The sequence below is a fragment of the Pleurodeles waltl genome, chromosome 5 (genome assembly GCF_031143425.1).
Source record: "Pleurodeles waltl isolate 20211129_DDA chromosome 5, aPleWal1.hap1.20221129, whole genome shotgun sequence".
NCBI classification, from domain to species: Eukaryota; Metazoa; Chordata; class Amphibia; order Caudata; family Salamandridae; genus Pleurodeles; species Pleurodeles waltl.
Genome location: NC_090444.1, coordinates 1,642,228,562 through 1,642,247,242, shown reverse-complemented (window position 1 = coordinate 1,642,247,242; position 18,681 = coordinate 1,642,228,562).

Sequence of the window (18,681 nt, the reverse complement as noted above, 5' to 3'; positions counted from 1 at the left end):
GTTAATTTTACAGAGGACTTTTATAAATGTGTGAGTTATGGCAATTCTTCCCCATTCCTCTAGAAAAGCAGGTCCCATAGGCCTCCCTCTGGAAGAGAGAGAACAAACTACAGCAATGCTGGGAGTCTCACCTCCTAGCAGTAAACAAATCACTCAGGCAAGTTTGGTGTTCTATCAGGTGAAATTATGACCTCAACTGGGTCTAGCACTCCAGTACGCCCATATTTTTGCTTAGTGCCTTGTCAAGCTTGTGTGTGAGATTTGGAACCCCCTGCTTGATTTAAAACATGATATTCTGTTTATCACAGAATCCTGGACTAATGATAGTTCTGATGCTGACCTTGGCTGATACTGCCCTGATGGTTATAAATCATTGCACATCATTCTGCCTTTTCATAGGGGTGGGGTTTAGCAATTTCACCTTAAGGACTGTTGGAATATTTAAAAACTGTCTCTACAGTACTTTAATGCAGCAGAAGTCCTTGGGTTTTATATCTTAAAATAGTTCTCTGACTCTAACTGGCATTATTTACTATCGCCCATCTGGCCCAGTAGCTGATTTTGTGGAGCTATTTGTTGACTTCTCAAATCCACTGCTGCTTTCACACACCCAATTTCTTATTGCTTGGTGATTTTAACATTTGGGAAGGAGTAGCTACTGAAATGTACTCACAGGTTTAATCAATTCCCCATTGGCCAAAGGTTTGGATCAATTTGTCACAAGATCACCTGACATAGCTGGCCATATGCTAGACCTGATCTTTGTTTCTTCAGAATCAGTACACATAGGACAAAATTCTCAGCAATTTTAAGCAGACCCATTTTTAGTTCAATTTGAAAATGTAGTCACCACCCTGCTGTGTAAAAAAATTCCTATCTCAAGAATGGTCGCTTGATCCACTGAAGTTTGGAGAAGATGAGGTGATAAAGGTAATATCTTGTACAAAGTTCTGAGCAATGCATAATAAGAGGAAGATATTTTTTCACCTGAACATAGGTCAGAGTCAACCAGAAAACCTAGGTTCCCTTACCCCGGGACATAATTTGGACAAGCCTGCTCAGGCCAACAACAGAAATGTGCTAGTAATAATCTTGGTATCTTGCTTGTGGAGCAGCATAGTACTTCCATTTCATGTCCGTTGAATTTCAAAGAATTCAAATGTAGCCAGTTGGTAATGCTGCCCATGCAGGTATAAAATGTCTCAAATAAGTTAAAAGTGTGGTTATCCATAGAGATCCATAGAGAAGATAATTTAAGTTTCATCTGCGCAGTTCATAAAAGATATCCAATAATTGCAGATCAATTGAGTCAGTGGTTGGAGGAAGATTGTAAATGAAATCTGACTCAATGATGGCCATGACCAATGGCAATGAAATCTGAGAGCAATGGAGGCCCGTCTATAGTTTGCTTTCAATTTTCCCAGGTCAACAACCTATCTTTCTTTTGTTTTTCATTGATTAGAACTTTATGCAAGATATTACTTTTATTACCTTCTCATCTATGACCTCTTCTGGTTCTGTTCACCAGTCTGAACCGACTTAACTATGGCAACCTATTGTTTCTCTGAGCCTCTGACTATCTCCTTAAGCATCTGTGCATGATCCAGGCAGTAGAAGTGCTATGGTCTCTCTTTCTGCCTCGCATGTCCTGGCATCAGGAGATGTGGACAAACTACACTAGCTCCCAATATCTAAAAGATTGATTCTTACATATATCTGCCTGGTGCATAAATGTTCTCATACTGGGAGGCATATTTTCTCTGTTCAGGATGCACACCTATGGAACAACTTGCCCTCTGCTCTGCCTTGCATTGAGGAACTTTTACACTTCTGAAACAAGCTCTATGCTCCTTAATGCCAACTAATCAGCTCCAGGATGCTTTCCGCGCAACAGTTTGCTCTTAACAAATAGCCTAACCTAACTTAGCTTAACCTAAGCTAAACTAACATGCCATGGATCAACACAAAATAAAACATAACAAAACATAATATAATGTAACATAACATAACTGTTATAATATAGTTTATGTGGTGCGTGGGGGAAAGTTCTTCACCAAACTTGATCTCAAACGTGCTTATCATCAGGTCATGTTTCACTCTGACTTTAAGCACTTAACAGCCTTCATCACCACAGAGGGGGTTCTTCATTTTATCAGAATGCTGTTTGGCTTGTTCTCAGTGGGGAGTGTCTTTCAGAGACTCAACTCCAATGTGTTGTCTGTGGTCAGTAAAGTGGTCTTCTTTCAGGAAGACATATTAGTCTTTGGGGACAGTATTGCTACTCACAATGGCGCTTTGAGACAAGTATTGTCTAAGTTGTTGGATGCAGGACACATGTTGAGGAAGGAGAAATGCAAATGTTTAGCATGAGAGGTTGCATATTGGGATATCTCATTTCTGGGGAGGATGTGATCCCTAAGTTGAACCTAAGCAGTGCCATTGGGAATGCTGAGACTCCTGGTGACAAGGACAAATTGTGTTTTTTCATGAGACTTGTGGAATATTACTCAAAGTCTGTGAGAGACTTTGCTTCTAAATCAGAACAATTAAGAGAATTGTTGAGGAAGGGATGTAACTTTGAGTGGGGAGAAACTCAAACGGCGGCTTTTGAAGAAAGTAAGCATTATATTTAGAATGCTGACATTCTGATTCCATTTCAATGAAATGTGAAGACATTTCTCACTGTGGATATCAGTCCTATAGGAATTGGGACTGTGTTTTCCCAGTTGCATGGTAAGGTGGAAAGGACCGTGGCTTTTGCACCTGGTTCATTGACAGAAGCTGAAAGGAATTACTCTGTCATTGAAATGGTGGCATTGGCTGCCACATAGGTGATCAATCACTTTTGCACCTTGATATGGGGAATGACAATATTACTCAGAACAGATCACAAGCCATTGCTAATAGTGTTGGGGTCCAAAGGGACTAAGAAATTTTCAGGGCATTTGGATAGGATAGCACGTAAAATGGGATTGCAGTCTTGAATTTCTGTCTGGCTGGAAGAACAAATTTGCAGATTGCCTATACAGGTTACCAGACAAAGCTGCCAGTGAGTGTGACCTTGACATGGAGGAGGTTGTAGCGGATGTGGAAGATGTGTTGGAAGATGTACATGAAAGTATTTTGATGGATGAGTGGGTGAAGGCAATGTGTGGGGACGGGCTGCTTAAAGGGGTGACAAGAGTAATCAAAGGAGGTATGTGGAGGGAAAACACATATCCTGATGCTGTCAAGCCATAACATAAGGTGGTAGAGGAGTTGTCTTCAGTGGGAACAGGCTCATTGTGAGAGGTGAAATATTTGTACCTCCTGGGGCAGTAAGGAACAATCCTATGCACTTGGTGAATGAGGGTCATATGGGGCAGACATTAACCCTAAAGAGATTAAAAGAGATTTTTTGGTGGCCCATGATGGACAGTGATGTCAAACAGTGAGCAGATAGGTGCATGCAATGAACAAACTCATAAAAAAGATTGAAGTTATGGATAAGAGTCACTGAGGCCCTGCAGCATATGACAGACGCAGCTTTTGTGAAGCAAAAGATTAGCTTGGATTTTATAGGGCCTTATGATTTCTTGCCTGAATAGGAGAGGTTTGCTGCTGTTCCAGTAGATCCCAAATCGAGGTGGTTTGAGGTGGTGTTCATTAGAAGTGTAAACACAAAGTCCACCATTGCTGTACTAGAAGAAATCCTCAAGAGAAAAGGAATACCGACCAAACTTGTCACTGACAATGGCACCCAGTTCACTTCCAATGAGATGAAAAAGTTTTTGGATAGGGTTGAAGTGAAGCACTTTTGCACCTCATTATATAATCCTCAAGAGAATGGTCGAGTGGAGAGGGCATATCGCTTGATTTAAGGGACAATGGAACTAGCTAGCAAGGCAGGGTTGAGTGTACAGAATGTGGTGAAGGAAATGTTGTGGGCATATTGCACCACGCCAAATGCTGCCAATGGTAGGACTCCCTTTGATGTGATGAGAGAAAGGAAACCAGGAACTAAGTTGGTTCCCTCATGGTTGCAGGATGGATGTGTTGAGGAGATGGTAAGAACTGATATTTATGGTCAGAAGGGAGGTGTGTTTGCTGGTGGAGACTGGGGGAGTGAATCAAGGATTATTGAAATTTTAAGTTCCCTACAGAGTGAATGTTGTAGGTTGCAATTGGGTAAAGTTGGACAATGATCAGACGTGGAACCTGAGGAGATATGTGTTATTTCAGAAGGAGGTCAGAATCAACTTCGATTGGATAAAGGGGGTGGTTCTTTTTCAGGGTGTATGATGATGGAGGATGGATATTTTCTAGCAACAGCTCGTGTAAGACAGGTTGCCATGGAGGACCTTGTTTCCAGAAATACCTGTGATTTGGGAGATGATCAGGTGGTGGCAAGGCAGGGAAGATTTTGTGGGCCACCAGGGTAGTTGTGGGATTTTGGGTATAGTTAGTTTGGTTTGGTTATAATTTCTTCTGTTGTCTTGGTGGTCTTTTGTTTTCCTAGAGCCCTCTGTGTGATTCCCTTATGGCTGTGTTGTCTTTGTGTGTGCCGTTCTTCCATGTGTGTTTTTTTTGTGAAGGGGAGGGGATGTGCTATGATGTAGTTTATGTGGGTCTTTACATTGTATGTTTATATTAACAGCATCTGTTAATGTGATGTAATGTTAATATATAATGAGCAGGTCTTATGACTTGCAGAGATTCTAAAGCAGTTGAGTGAAGCTGTCGGTGTCTGGCTACTCAGGCACTGGATTACTTCTGATAAATAAACTTGAAGTGGTGCCAACATCGAAGTCTCCAGTCATCTGTGGAGGAGGTACACAGTGGCGGCTCCTCCATTTGGGCAGAGGACTGTTGCTCCCTTCCAGCAGCGGCAGCTGCAAAACCTTTTAAAGAAAACAATAATAAACTATGTTTATTATCATTTTCTTTAAAAGGGGCAGGGCCACGGGGTGACGTGCACTGAGGGGGAGTGGTGAGCACTACCCCCTCACAATGCATGTGTGTTTGACCAGCCGGCCAAACTCACATGCGCTGTAGGCTCTCACCAGCCCAGCAACACAGGCGCTCCCAGCCAATCCTGATGCTGCTCTGAGCAGTGTCAGGATTGGCGCAGGGCAGGCTGGGAGCCTGTGCCTGCAGAGGCAGAGGAGCTTCAAGGGTCAGAGGAGCAGCGGAGGAGGTAAGTGTTTTTTTTGGGTATTTTTCAATTAAATGTAATGTTTATTCCCTCCCCCCTCCCTCCCTTCTCTGCCTCCCGCCCCACCCCTTCCACGGCCCTCAAGCCGCTACTGGAGGTACACAACAATATCATAACATAAAGTAACATAAAATAACATAAAACTTAGGGCTAACTCTTTCAATTTTGCTATAGTTTAGGTGCCCCTTTGTGACTCATCCCTAAGAATTAAAGCTGTGGTACCTTGCCTAGGCAGAGGGCAGCCCAGCATTTGGTTAGACCAACACACTGTAATGAAAGACATTGCAACGTATACCTACATCTTAAGAACGCAATTCCGAACAAGGAGGTTGGGTGAGAAAAGCACAAGGAAAATATCCTTACGTACCATATCATGCGTCCGCTGTAAGTGCGTATGTTTGTACACAGTCCTGCAAATGTAATCACCTCCATGACAGACGTAGAGGAAATTGCATGTTCAAAACCCATGAGTGAGCACTATTTTCTCTCCTCCCGTCAGTTACAATGTTTAAAACAGTGAGCTAATAGGGTTTGCTCCTCATCTTTAACTTGCACACTGCTCCGAATGAGAGCTAAAATTGTAAACATACAAATAAAACGATGCACATTGAATATTTGTCGACTAGCATATAAGAAGTCTACATTTACTGTGAAATCACCATTATGTAGTTTCACTTTTCTGCCTCTCAGTGGGCAATCACATGAGCTAATTTCAAAATACGTAGACATTTCTGTACTCATCTTTGCCTGAAGTCCTTGCATTTGTTTAGTCGTTAATTCCCTCGGTCCTTTCCAACGTGGATCCCAAACGTCCTTTTTTTGTTTTTTTTGTTGTTTCTCCGAACAATATACATGCATCAATCATCACATATGGGGGGGAAATAGCAACCGTTCCATTTATTACAATTATAATGAGCATCTCTGGATTTACAGAGAATAGACTTGAGAACAAATTTGGAATTTAAAAGGTTATTTCCCTTGATGCCTCCATCAGAACTGTCAAAAGCAGGGAAGATACAGTTTATCACACTGCTCTCAAATTCATCCCGAAATTGTAAAAATCTTCTTTGCAGCTTAGTCTTTGAAGGAAAAAGAGACCTCTCTGCCTATAGGGAAAATAAACTATTCCATACTCATGTGAAAACTTGGAAGATTTGGAGAATATTCAGATAGCGGTGTGGTTCACTGTCTGTTACTGTCACATTTTAGACAAAATATAGCATGATGGAAACCATACAGCTGTGTTTGTAACAGTTGGAAAATGTACACGGCAACTCACAAGGAATTCGACTAAATGTGTCAGTGTGGACCTATTACCTTGAAGCATGTGTCATTGGGCCATATTTATGCAATATCAGTAAAAATAAATGTCAAGTTATTTGGAACAGAGCTGCAAATAAACACACTTCCATGTTTTTACTATTGCAGTGCAAAGTCAAAATCTACAATATTAACACAGTGCATTGTATCTCATAGTCATTGATTGTCATAATTCCCTGCTTGCCTCCATTACTGTTTTGCCTTTGTGATCCCAGTGGTTAAAGTCACTAGACAATGACCACATCATCAGTAGTGCATGGTGTCATGTTTGTTGCACACTACTTCTGTTACATAGCAGATGGACAAAGGGAAGAGGCATTTTTACAGGTGGGATGGAGGATAGTCATTTTGGTACTAAGATAATACTATCAACTTATTTTCATGGGAAATTTGCTGGGAAACTATTCAACTTCTCAAATTTTGGTCCCATATTACAATGTATTACAAACACCATATACTTGATTATCTTTCACAGCCACTATAAAAACAATAACTTACTGAGACCTCTCAACATCTTCCTCACGTAAGATTTCACAACAACCCAAAATTGGGAGTGCTACACTGTTGTTTGGAGGAGAGCAGCAGGTCTTTTGGTGTCACATGAAACCGCTTCCTTGAGCATTTGGTCCTGGTGTTTAAGCGTTTCACAATACAGTACATAAACTGAGTTTAACAGTGTAGTCTCAATCTGTGGCATTTCAGGGAAAAAGACACCTTAAGAATTGACATTCCTTGCTAGCTAAACTATGAGGGGTTAATGAAGGGGATCATGATGTTTGGTAGTTATCTGCATAAACTCATGTCCTGCGTATAATAGGTATGCACTGCTTAAGCATAATCAATGCAATGACCACAAACAAAAACTGGTTTCAGGATTTCCGAGGAGGAACAAGTAATACACTGCATTGCACAGTGTGAAAAAGTATCTACTTTTGTGTGATCACCCCTATTTGTCTTGACTGATGCCTCTGGTTTTAGAACGCTGCACACTCGGGCATTGTTCTCCTTCCCCCACTAAATATGCTCTGACCCTTAAGAATCATGGAAGATTGCCTAGTGTGAAATAATACACCAATGGCATGGTATGTTAAATGTCACCTGTTAACTGCATCACATGTTGTGCCATGCGCTGAGCTGACACGAAAAACATAAGTAGGCTGGTTGCTGCAACTTTTACATTTACAGAAAAACCTGTTAAAATAACCATACTCCTTTTTGACAGAAAGAAACCCTGCTTTTAAATATTAATTAAGTCACCTTTAGTAATCCCTGTGGCCCACAAGATAAAGTGCCCAGTATTTAAAAATAGAAAATGTAAGAATTTCATGTTGCAATGTTCCTACTGTGACTAGCCCCTTAAACCTAATTTTGAAGTAGAGAGCAATAGCAATTCCTAGGAGAAAATCTGAACTGGCAATAGAATAGTAACACTGATTTGGAATAGTTACATAGGCCACTCAACTAATGTTTTGAACATTTATTAAAAATCCAATTCAAAGGGGACATTGGATTTGGGATACATTTCTCTTCTTGATGTGCCAGTAGGCTAACTGGCATTAGCCTACCAGCAGCAGCCCCCTGAGATGTGAAAACTGTAATCCTGCATTCACTCAGAACAGAAACCTGAGTCTCACAGGACTGTATAAACCACCTCCTGCAGAAAATGCTAGCAGGCTCACTACACAAGGCCTCAACTCTTCCAACCAACACACTGCACAAGCAATGGGTGTCTTACATATGGCACAATACTTTCAAAGTGATGCAAAAACAGCTACAACTGTACACCCCCACAGAAGAAACATCAAATACAAAGGAAGGGAGGTGCAGGAGGATTGAGGGGCATTCTAAGTCAGCCTACAGCCCCCAGGCAATAAACCTTCTTAATCATAGATGAAAATGTAATGGTACCCTAAATTTGAGAAATCAAGTGGGAGTAAACAAGAGATCCCTTTAGTGTGTAATCGATAAAACCATGAAGCAAAACACTCAAGCAGGCAGTGCTGAGGCACACTCTAAGCAACTTACCTATTACTGTTACCTTAACAGCGACCCACATTTGAGATGAATCACATGTATGCGTAATAAAGAGTGCTCACTTTAATGTCTAATCCACAAAATGCCAGCTCCAACTTTTTTGAACAAATGTAATGCCCCACAAAACCTCTGTAGAAATCTAGCATGGACAATGTTTGAAGAGCCCAACTGTTTGTTAATTGTAGTGTACTCTTTGAAATGTGTAATCAATGATGCTCCTGGTGCAAAATTCTTAAGCATGTCATGTTTTGTCACTATCATCACTTTCTTGAAGGCATCTAAGATGATCAAAAGGGGATAATGTGATTAAGTGTCAGCATAATATAAAGTGGTCTCCATAGGATCTGATGTATTAAGTATCTGTTAAACAATCAACATAACACATCAAAAACTGTGCTCCTTTATTCCATCTTCAAACAATGCAATACTCATCAAAGTTGTGGAAACAACAATTAGGAATTTACGGGTTACTATGTGACAGGTTATGAACAGCCTACAGTGTTTCCCAAATTGGGAGTCAGTCCCCATTTGTGGGTCCTGAGCCCATTTTGGTGGATTGCAAAACTCTAATTAGAACATTGGAATGCTGGAGGCTCCATTGAAAACAATGGAGTGCTGCAGGCTTTTACTGGCCGGTAAAAGCCCGCAGCGCCAACATTCCAATGTTCGCTTTGTTCACAGCAACAGCTGTGAACAAAGCATCACGGAGCCCGAGGGGATTTAAATCCCCTCGGGCTCCGTGAACATTTTTTTTTTTTAATAGAACATTCTGCGCTGTGTGGCATAATGCTCTAATAGCCTTAGAACCCGCCGCAGCGGGCTCTACCGGCTATTAAAGTCCCTCTCCCTTGTTAAATGCCCTCGCCTTCGGCTCGGGCATTTAACGCGGGGAGCGGGCCTTTAATAGCCGGTAGAGCCCGCTACGGCGGGTTCTAAGGCTATAGTAATAAATGAAGATGTCATTAAATTCTGCATTTATCTTGCCACATTTGCTGCCCTCAAAGACAGAAGTCAACTGTCAGACTAAATCATCTGACATATTGCTGCTTTTTTAACATGGAGATTGGTGTTCACAAACTCTTCTCTCTTTTCAGTCAAAGAAAGAAATGTACATTGAATTATGTGACAGTCTTGCTGGGGTCCAGCAAGTATGAAAGGAAAGGCTGTTGGATGTCATTAATTGTAACACACAACAAATTGTAAATACTGGTAAATACTCCGTACACATTGAGCAGTTAGGAAAGCAAAAATTAAGCACACTTTTTGGTAAGTCTGAAGTGTGATGGAAACAAAGAATTTAATAGTATCAAAACAAATCAAGACACTTTACTTGGTGATGCAGAAATGATAGCTATTCACTGAAACACAATGTCCACACATTATCATTTTTGTGCAGTACCATTGAATCAGTAAAGCTACATATCTGTGCAAATTATGTGGCCATTTCAATGGGAAAGGTTATGAACTGTCTGTAATAACAAAGCACCACCAGACAATGCTTTATTTACATTCAAATATAGCCCACCTCATGTCCATTCAGGCTAGGTGGGTTGCAAAAGACTGGCTTTCTAAAAATTAAGCTGTTGTTCTAAATAGTTTGGGAAGCACTGACCTACACCAAAATACTTAATCACGTGTTGCTACAGCCCATACCAAAACACTGACCTACCATAATAACTTCTTAATCATGTATATCTCTACAAAGATTCAGTTGAAATCAACTAAATTGAAAATATTGATAATGGTCTGTAATATCAAATCAGTACAGTGCCTGGCACCATATCCTAGACAGGCAACAAAGACTTTGTCAAAACCCACCACCTGTTAACAATACTTTGCTCGTCAAAAACGTGGAGTAATGAAATCTGTAGGAAATGTAATGTAGTCTCTATCTGGTGCAGCATGTAACGTGCCTATAACAATATCCCCATAAGGTGATGGTACAGCCAATAATCAAACAACTTTCCAGCCTTGACCGCCAACAAGTTATAGTACACTTGTCATTTGTTGCAGCACAAGATACAGAATGAACCAATTAATTATGGTGAGTGACCATTTACCAGGAGAGCACAGGCAATCACCTTTATTGGCTTGGCAAGGCGCACACCAATTGCTAACAACCTGTAAAACTGCAGGAACATCAAGAACAGTATGGCTCAAAGATGTTTCTATCCCAAAGAGGGTAGCACTCAAAGACAAATAACAACAGCATCTGTTTTTGAAGAATAGACATCACACGGGGACAAGAGATCACTCCCATTGCACAAGAAAGGTTGTCTTCAAGAAATAAAATAACATATAGTAGTAGAAACCTCAAAGTACAGAAAACTGACATTTCCTCTATGTTTCTGTGTAAAAATCAATGGAACCCCAGCATGACTGCTTAGCTAACCTCAAATTTGAAACCATGATACATTCCTGCTTTCCGCCCAGCCACAACAGCAACAAGTACAAAGGAAGAAAATACCATTCTCCAAGTCCTCCTTAATTTCTGGATTAGCGAAGCTATAGCTCTCCCATCCAGGGTTCTGCCCCTCAGTTTACAAGGAAGTGTCTCCTTCTACCAGTGTTTCTGAATTGCCCCTGGTCCATTACATGTGTATTTTGGAAAGAAGCATGCCCAAAGCTATATTTACTCTAATTTCACAGTAGCTGATGGTGCATGGCCTGTAGGTGGACTATAATAACAGCCCAGGTAGGCCATCCAGGTATTTGGTGTACTTCCTACTGCCAGTACAACCTGGAGAAGAATCAGGAGTACCATTTCAGTACATAGAACGATAGAGTAACCATGACAGTAATGAGCTCCCATCCTTTAAGCATTATGAAGTAATAACCCCACAAGTTGCCAAGAGAAGCCTAGATTAGGACAGGGTATTGTGTATCAGTCTCGACTTATGTTATATTATGTCAATTCGTAAAGCGCTCTAATCACTTGTGAGGGTATCATGGTGCTTGGGCAGGTGTAAAGACTTGTGGTCCCCACATCATTATTTGAAGAGCCAGGTCTCCAGCTTCTTGCAAAACTCCAATAGAGGGAGGTTGTTCCATGTTTTGGGTGCGATGTAGGAGAACAAGTAACCTCCTGCCCTGCTTTTGTGAAAGTGAGGGATGTGTGCAAGGGAGTGAGTCTGAGCGTAGGTATGTGGATAGATTGTGAAAGTATAGGTGGCTATTGAGGTACATGGGTCCAGTGTCATGTAGTGCTTTGTAGGTTTGCATGCAGAGTTTGAACTAGCTTTGTTTGCGAATGGGGAGTCAGTGACTCTCCCTGAGGGGAGGTGAGATGTGGGTGCAGCAGGAAAGTTGAGTATGAGACTTGCAGATTCTGAATGGTCTGAAGTCTGTTCAGGAGCAGCTTGAAAATTCTGGCATACAGTGTGCTGCCGTAGTCAAGTCTGCTTGTGATGAGTGCTTGGGTGTTAGTTTGTCTGGTGTTCTGTGGAAGCTACTTGAAGAGTTTTCACAGCATACTCAGGATGAGGAAGCAGACGAGCTTGCTGAGTTGACCTGTGCCGTCATTCTGAGCTTGTGATACAGCTTGATGCTCAGATTTCTAGCGTGGTCGGTGGGTGTAAGTGCTGGGTCTAGTTCTGTTGGCCCCGAGGTAGTGTCCTACGGAGAGTTCCTATTTTCAAAGACCAGTACTTCTGTTTTGTTGGAGTTGAGTTTCATGTAGTTACTTATCATTCAAGCTGCTACCAAGGCCATGCAGTTGGTGATGTTGGTACTGCTGTTGGGTGTCTTATGTCAGGAAGAGGATGAGTTGGGTGTCGTCTGTGTAGGAGATAATAGTAAAACCTTGAGATCTGATGATATTGGTGAGTGGGGCCATGTATACATTGAAAAAGCTTGGACTCAGGGATGATCACTGGGGACCTCTTAGGTTCTTGGCCTCCAATGTGAAAGGTGACTGTCCGACTCTTTAAGTTCTTCCGCTGAGAAAAAAAAACAGATCTATTTGAGGGTTGGTCCTTTGATGCCAAACTTGTGGAATCTTCTGATGAGTGTGTTGTGTCTTGAATGTAGCTGAGAGGTCGAGCGGGATAAGGGCATCTGTGCCTCCTTGAGCTAGGATGGTCCTGTTGTCATCTGTATTAACAACGATCTGAGGAAAGCATGCTGGCATAATTCTTCAGGACGGGTTAGGGTGAGAAACAGTCACAATGATTCCACTGTTGTTCCTGTTAGTGGAGGAATATGAAAAGGGAAATACTAGCAAGCGTATAGGGAGTTTACTCAAATATGTGAGGTGGTATAGTGAGTTTGTGGAAATATATGCGGCAACACGTGGAATTGAAGGGCTCAGTATTGCAATTCAAGCGATAAAGACATGACCCCACCTTCACCTGAACCAAGTGATTAGACAAATATAAATAGTTATTAAACATAAAAAATATTACTAATATTTCTATAGCAATCTCTCAGCAACAAAATTGCTGTCACCAATTACTCTTACAATATATCGCTTAATTAAATGTACAGTGAGCCTTTTTGGCATTGTATACATCAATTTACATCACAACATACCATAAATAAATAATACAAATATAATAAATATGAAAAAATATTCAAAAAAACATATAACTAGAAACATTGACTCCTACACAAATTGACGAAACTATATTAATCACATTACACACATTAAAACTATTTTGAAAATGCAATTAAAAATGTGAAAAAGATACAAATCACAGTATAAAAGGGTGAACATAAACAATAGGTAGTTGTTAAGTGCTTATGAAGCCTCTGCTTGTAGTCTGTTGTTCCCTTGTGATCACAGTAACTTTTTACTGCAAATTGCGTTTGCAATAAACTTTTCATATAAATGGTGCGTAACTTTTTAAGGTGGCATAATAGTGTCATTTTAGGAATTTTGCTTGACAGGCATAACATGCAAATCCTGAAATGACTCAATTACGCCGGCTTAATTAAAATTTTACCGAGGTCTAATTTAATTTTGTATGTGTCCCCAAATGCTCAAGCAGAGAGCTGAGGTAATGTTCTCCTACTACTACGAGTAAATCTCATCATAGAGCTCGTGAACTGCATTTACATAATGGCAAACAGTTTATTGAAACGTGTCAACAAGCCCTTTCTTCGAAATATTTCTGTTTGCGAAGTTGCACTTTGATTACCTCAATCTGCGGGGGACTGAGATACTGTTCAATATGAAAACAATTGCAAAATATGTGTTATATCCATTGCATGCGTGCAACTACCACAGCAGGTGCAGACGTGTAAACTGTCGCTCCATAGCTGTCTGCAGGAGAACCCCAACATTTTAGGCGAGGATATCGCCAGATTGGATATATTTGTGGTCTTCTATCATCTTGGAGGGAGATATCAGCACAGACGTCATTTAGGGTCGCCAGAGGTCGTCGGAGTTGCGACCTATTGGCACTGCCTTTTCGACCCCTAGCATCAGAGTTGGCAAAATCAGTGTCAGGAAGACAGGCGGTAACTCCTCCTTATAGACGTTGTTTGGGTCTTCCGTTTCCTTGTTTTTTGGCAACTTTTTATTACACCAATAGTGATTAGTATTGTATTATATTATTCACTATTGGTGTAATTAAGAATGGAGTGCAATTAGTTGAAATATAACTCTTCCGGGCAGCGGAGGTAAGTAAAAAGTGCTTTTAAATGTATGTTGTTTGCATTCTTGTGGGTGAGAATGTGTTTATGTGAGAGAGTGTGTGTTTGCGTAAATGTGTGTGTGAGTGAAAGTAAAGGTCAAATGGTGTGTGATGTCATTTCCGCTACCCCTGGTATTTTGATGAACTAACGTTCATGGCCACCTGGAAACTCTTTTATGTACGCACAGAGACACAGGTCCTGCATGTTGTCACTGTTTTTTAATGTTTTCCCCTCTCTTGTCTTTGCTTGGAGCGGGGAAGTGACCCTCGAAGCCCCTCAACGGACATCTTCACTGTGTGTGAGCAAGGCCTTCTCATAATTACAAACGTGGCGCTCGGGATGGAGAATGGGTGGGACGGCGTGTGGCTGTGGGGGGGAGTGACCAAAAAAAATCATAAAAAACACCGCTCCTCAGCTGCAGGCACAGGCTCCCAGCCTGCCCTGCGTCCAATACTAACCTAGCATGTAAGCAGCAGTAGAATTGGACCAATTGCGCTGGCTTGGCGCTCCGAGGCAGAGTTGGAGCCTCTGCCTGCTCTCTCTAATCCGGCAATGTGGTGCCGAGTTAAACAGAGCCTAGTGCACATGTATGTTTGGCCGGCCCGAGACATGCTCACTGAGCACTCCCCCTCTGTCCCTGTCTCACCTGTGTGCACAACACATTTTTTTATAATCAGCCCCCACCTTAAGGATCCGAAACAGGACAACCAATTGCAGCAAATCTGTCTATCATGTTGAGGATAAAAGGAGTGTTTTGCCATCAAGACCAACAGTCTACTAATGCAGTCTATATGTTTCTGTTACACAAATTCACAAAGCTTGGGCCTGATAATGCTTCATGGTAAAAAAAAAAAAAAAGCAAGCTTATGGAGAACTCTGCAACTAAATTGAAGCAGGAGGGAATGATTTAAAGATATCAATGCACTTTTGCAAGGCTATTCATTTTATGCAGTTAATTTCTGCTTCAGGGCGTCTGATCCAGATGGCATCTCTACTGAGCTGATAAGCTACTTTCTGATATGATGGGGAATATTCTGCCCCCTGTGTGTAATGGTTCCCTTCTGAGTACAACATTATCACATTTCAGAAAGGTGGACTTATTTTGCCCATAGATAAAAAACGAGTCTGTACTTTAGATGTTTTTCCTTCCTCGGAAGCGCTACTTATGTTGCGCACACATAAGGGGCCGTAATCCTATAGATATGACTCCTTCCCGGACAATTCAGGCGAATATTTACGTAAACATTAACATCTAAGGACATGGGAAAAAGAAAATCAGCTAATAACAAGCAATTCGAACTGAAGACCATAAAAATCCAGCACATAAAAAAAAAACACTTCTGTCTTTGCAGTTGCACATCACAAATATCATGCAATCGCTTTTCAAAACTATAAAATAGTATGGGTCTCGCATTACAAAACAAAGGAAGTTGATAGAACATTAGGTAAAACGTCAAGTGAAAACAATTTCTCTTCAAAATACTCAAAAGTATACCAGTTTAATGCAAGCCTTTCCGCAGTTTAATACAAGCTGTCATAAATCTAGTCATAGCAACAGCTGGCAAGGAAAGAATTCACAAGTAGAATATTTAAAATAGAGTTAGCATACTTATAGCAAGATATGTTACCTAAATATCGAGTTGGGAAGATCGTTGTGCCAAAATATTGCGGTAAACATATTGAGACTGCAGATCTAGTATAGCACATAATAAAAAAGGTATCTTTCTTACTGCATATAAAACACATTTTCAAATATATGAATAGTTAATTATCTATAAACATATATGACACTTCTTGTTAAATACTTTTTTATTTAAAAAATATTTTAAATACATTTTTATAATTTATTCACTTTTTTTTTTTAAATATCTCTTTGGAAAGTCTTTTCTTTAGGATTGCTCTGCAGGCAACGACTAATACAGCTGTTGGCAACATTTTGGCAGATCATGAATACTTGATAAAAGTTGTAAGAACCTCATCCTAGGGCACTCAAAAGTTACAAAGAAAAAGGAAAAAAGGCCCAAAGATCCGGATCGAGATAGTGTGACAAGGGAATGGGAGCATATTTGTCCTTGGAATCTGTTCTTACGGAAACTCAATAATTTAGGACACTGGCCAAGTCTATTAGATACTTTTAGAAATGGGGTCTTTGGTTGACAGTCAGGTTACCCCCTGTTCAAGCAAGGACCCTCACTCTAGTCAGGGTAAAAGAGAATCACCCTCAGCTAACCCCTTCTTACCTCCTTGGTAGCTTGGCAGAGCAGTAGGCTTAACTTCAGAGTGCTAGGTGTAAAGTGTTTGTACCAACACACACAGCAACTTAATGAAAACACTCCAAAATGGCACAACACCAGTTTAGAAAAATAGGAAATACTTATCTAAACAAAACAAGACCAAAACAACAAAAATCCGACATACACAAGTCAAGTTATGAATTTTTAAAGATTAAACGCAAAAATAGCGGTTAGAAACAAAAATGCTTCGATGAGATGTTAACACGGCGTTGTGACGGAGTCGTTCCCAACAAGCCGACACCAGCGGCGCCGGACACGGAGTTGTGTAGACCCCCAAGTACAGTATCTTTGGTGAAGAGTGAAAACAAGCCGATGCGCGAAGTCAGGGATCGCGGCGTCTGTGCGAAACGTTGAATCCACGCGCTTTGAGCGGCGTCGGTCACGATGTGGTGCGGCGACTTCCACGGAGTCGCGGACTTCAACGGGGCTGCAGCGGCGTCGGGCCTGCGAAGAGCGTCGCGTTCCTGCGAGGGTTACGGCGTCGGGTGCATGCGGCTTTACTGGATTCGGCAGCGGCGTCGGTCCGGAGTCGTCCGAAGTCGATTTCCTTGGATTTCCACCAGCTTTCCTTTCAAGGGCCCAGGGACTGGATAGGGCACCACTTGTCGGGGCAGGAGTCTCTCCAGAGACTCCCGGTGCTGGCAGAGAGAAGTCTTTGCTGTCCCTGAGACTTCAAACAACAGGAGGCAAGCTCTAATCAAGCCCTTGGAGGTTTCTTCACAAGATGGAAGGCACACAAAGTCCAGTCTTTGCCCTCTTACTCTGCCAGAAGCAGCACTGCAGGAAAGCTCCACAAAGCACAGTCACAGACAGGGCCGCTCTTCTTCCTCAGCTATCAGCTCTTCTCCAGGCAGAGGTTCCTCTTGGTTCCAGAAGTGTTTCTCAAGTCTGTAGATTTGTGTGCCCTTCTTATGCCCATTTTAGTCTTTGAAGTCACCTTTCATCAAAGGGGACTCACACCTACTTGTGAAATCCTGCCTTGCCCAGGCAAGGCCTCAGACACACACCAGGGGGTTGGAGTCTGCATTGTCAGAGGCAGGCACAGTCCTTTCCGATGAGAGTGACCACTCCACCCCTCCCTCCTAGCAGAGATGGCTAATCAGGAAATGCAGGTTACACCCCAGCTCCCTTTGTGTCACTGTCTGGTGCGAGGTGAAAAACAACCCAAATGTCAAACTGACCCAGACAGGGAATCCACAAACAAGGCAGAGTCACAGAATGGTTTAAGCAAGAAAATGCTCACTTTCTAAAAGTGGCATTTTCAAACGCACAATCTTAAAATCAACTTTACTAAAAGATGTGTTTTTAAATTGTGAGTTCAGGGACCCCAAACTCCACACGTCCATCTACTCTCTAGGGAAATCTACACTTATTTAAAGGTAGCCCCCATATTATCCTATGAGAGAGACTGACCTTGCAACAGTGAAAAACGAAGTTGGCAGTATTTCACTGTCAGGACATATAAACCACCTTACTATGGTGGTCATTCCAACCTCGGCGGTAAAAGGCGCTTACCGCCGTTCAGAAGACCGCCATAACACCGCCGTGGTCGCGGTAAACCGCCATGGTCATTCTGACCCACAACAGGCAAACCGCCAAAATACAGACATCCACAAAAGTCCGCCACACCAAAGGGCAGCGAGAAACTGGCGATGACCAAACCTCCACCGCCACGCCAACAGAAATACGCCCACACTATCACGACACACAAATCCACACGGCGGTCTTTCAACCGCGGTATTCCATTGGCGGTACACACCGCCGTGCTCAAAATACACACACTTGTACAAAACACTACCACATTGGACAATTCAAAATGCACACACCTGATACACATACACACACCACTCCCACACACCCATTACAATATAAAATACACACCCACATCACCCACAAACCCCTACTCCTAGAGATTCGTGAACACGCACCGAGAAAAGACATACGAGCACCCAGACGGCCAATTCACTGTCACCCAGCAATATTTGCACGCACTTCACACAACACAACAATACACATCACCACACTTAGCACCACACAATCCACCCTACACATCACCCACACCACCCCATGGCACCGCAAAGACACCCCAGGTTCTCTGATGATGAACTCAGGGTCATGGTGGAAGAAATTGTACGAGTAGAGCCACAGCTGTTCGGGGCACAGGTGCAGCACACCACCATTGCCAGGAAGATGGAGCTATGG